The sequence below is a fragment of the Eschrichtius robustus genome, chromosome 11 (genome assembly GCF_028021215.1).
Source record: "Eschrichtius robustus isolate mEscRob2 chromosome 11, mEscRob2.pri, whole genome shotgun sequence".
In the NCBI taxonomy this organism is placed as follows: domain Eukaryota; kingdom Metazoa; phylum Chordata; class Mammalia; order Artiodactyla; family Eschrichtiidae; genus Eschrichtius; species Eschrichtius robustus.
Window position 1 is genome coordinate 83,291,527 of NC_090834.1, and position 3,365 is coordinate 83,294,891.

Sequence of the window (3,365 nt, forward strand, 5' to 3'; positions counted from 1 at the left end):
AACTTCCAATCCATTAATCATGTCCCTTGGTCCACCCTGGATCTCCTCCAAGATCTCCATATTCTTCTGAAAATATGGAGGCCCATATTAGACATGTCTGTGAAATTATCCAGGGCTCAGGAAACACTGGAGTCATGAATTATCTGAACACAGCTGTTGGGAAAAACTAAAGGGAAGATTCAATCAGAATGACAAATCCTTCCCTTGCAACTTGGAGACAGAAGTGATTGTTTCATAAAAGATGAGCCCTTATGTCAAAGCTATATATTCTATCCTTAGTTTTCAGATGAAGCATTTTTCAAAAGAAACAGATCTTTAATAAGACATTTTGTTTTTACTTCTCAACAAAATTGTTTAAGAACAAGTAATTTTTCTGTTCTCCACTTAATGTCCCAGTTGTGCACCTTTACCTGATAAATTAGGATAGTGCTTTCATCTTCTCAAGTAATTTCTCTCAGAAGGTAAGGTCTACACAACACTACATGACTTTTGAAGTTTGAACTTTCTCCTAAATTGAACCATTTCTTTTCATTTTGTCTGCATTCAAAACCTAATTAGAATACAGTATAACTAAGTTGAAGTCCATAAAAGAGAATCATGTTAACCTACGTGATTCCTGGAATCAAGTTTAACTGATGATTTCACTTGTCAGGAATATCTCAATTATGATTTCACAATCCAATGTGACCAAATATTTTGGGCCTTCTAATTCTTGATAGCCCAGCTGAAGAGCATTGGATCAGCAGAAATATCATTCCTACTACTCACAGTTGTCTGTTTAGGGCATGTTGAAGGAATTCAATGGTAACTGCAAAATCAATCCAGCAATCCCAAGAAGAAATTAAACCAGACATGGAATGAAATCAACACTCTAAAAAGAAACTGAGTAGAAAAAGGGAACATTTACTTCCCCTTCATAATATCATTTTGAGAAACTGTCAAGGGACTCTGTGATCAAAAGATTACTAAGAGTGTTTGTTGTTAAGTAGGAACTTCTGAAACCTTAGTCTACCAAGAAGGGTAACAAGAAGTGCAAAATCTAGTCGAACCTAAGGAAGGGTGATGTTGATACAGATGGATAGGACAAATATAATAGTTCGTAAAACGTGAGGGCAGAGAGATATGGTAGAATGGGAAATGAATGGGGGAAAGCAGAGCCACACATTTAAATCCCAAGACCCATTAATTAATTAATTTTCATTTTAGTTATTGTTACATATGTACTCAGGGAAATTCATTTTTCTCTGCTTGGACAGTAGTCATGACCTGGGAGAGAGGCTGATGTGTGTGAGGTGGAAAATAGGGCTAGATATCCAATTTTGGAAGTCAGATTTTGAGTCCGTAATACAAATTAAATATATTTCTGGGATGCAAATTCAGCCCATGGTCAGCTTTCCTTAAGACAGGCTCCATACTAATTTAGAAAAATGAAGACCCAACACTTCCTTTCTTACCAAATTTTATGCTTCTCCCAAATGCAGTAAAATGTTTAGCATTGAGGAGCTTATATTTCATAGACATGTTTTCCAGGAGGATTTGGGAAGAATGAGCCAATGCTATCATATATTCTGGTCTTTTTAGCAAAAAAAAAAAAAAAAAAAAAAAAAAAAAATTCCCAGGATAAATAACTGAAGTTAACTTGCATTGCTCATTGCTTTATGTCTATACTGAATACTAACTTGAATTACCATTCTCACATAATAAACATATTTTTATGGTATTACAACCAGATTGTGGATGTAGATCATCTTAGAACTACTTTGCAAGTCAAATTTCCATTTCCTTCCATTTTATCTGTACACAAAAACTAATTAAAGTGAGTAAAAATAAGTTGAATTCCATAAAAAAGGATCATGCTAACCTAAATGATGCCAATTTATCTCAAAAAAATATGTCAAAGTTTGACATATTCTTGACTATTTGCTTGACTAACATTTTTTCTAATTTTACTTTTTGTTACTGTGTTTTTGATAAGTCAGATTGTTATTTATTGATATGATTTTGCCCTCCATTCCTAGGAAGAGTTTATAAAATGTCTAATTTACCCTTCAACGAATTGATAAGAGTACAAGTTCAGAATAGTATTTAATAATAGAAATTAATCTCAAAAGCAGAATTATATGTATAGATGTCATATGAAGAACAAAGGAACAGTCTTAAAGAGTTTCTTTGGAAAATGACATGAGTTAAAAAATCTAAAGTTTAAATTAGTAAACATTTCCTAACAGTTTTAAGACAAGGGATTTTAAGAAATTTTAGAATTTCTTCCTTATTTCTTGATTGTTTTAAGAAAAATAAATCAATTTTTTGTTTTCCTAGGGTGAGAGGGGAGGAAGCTACAAGAATAATAAATAAAGCTGTTGTGAAATCTCAGATAAAAATCTAGAACCAACTGAAAACACTGGGAATAACATAGGAATGAATGAAAACTTGAGGTTTCAATTCATCTTGTCTTAGCGTCTCAATAATTGTAAATTAACTGTGGAGTGTTGAAGAAATTTAAAATACTATAATTAGTTTTGTGCTATCAATTTGAAATTAATAATGTCATATTGGAATGCTATTAACATTTTGTTAAGTATGTTTATATTTAAGAAATTAATCTGAGTTATATACAAAAAAGCTTTACTTTGAAAATCAAGATAATTAAAATCTTGCACAGACTATTCATTGTTTTCTTTTTAAAAAAATTTTATTTATTATTTTTTTGGCTGTGTTGGGTCTTTGTTTCTGCGTGCGGGCTTTCTCTAGTTGCAGCAAGCAGGGGCTACCCTTCCTTGCAGTGCGCAGGCTTCTCATTGTGGTGGCTTCTCTTGTTGCGGAGCATGGGTTCTAGAGGGCGCGGGCTTCAGTAGTTGTGACTCCTGGGCTCTAGAGCACAGGCTCAGTAGTTGTGGTGCACGGGCTTAGTTGCTCCGCGGTATGTGGGATCTTCCCGGACCAGGGCTCGAACCCATGTCCCCTGCACTGGCAGGCGGATTCTTAACCACTGCACCACCAGGGAAGCCCCATTGTTTTCTTATGTTTTGATTACTGGGAAATAGAAGAAATGTCATTGTCACATGATATGATTGTAAGGCCCTCAGTAGTCAAGAGAATTGGGGTTCTAGTTTAAACGATCACTCTGGCCATGTGACCTGTGCAAATCACTTCACTAGCCCAAGATTGTTCACATCAATACTATCAGTTTCACAGAAATATTTGTTGAATAAGTGGAGCAATCTTGACTACTGTACACCTCAGTTGCCTGATCAATGAAACCAGGGCAGTGTGCTATAAGCTGTGGTTGTCAAGCCTAGCAGCACATTCAGACCTAGCTCAAAGGAACGAATGATTCAGGTGATTTCAGTGTCCTAGGGAAACCT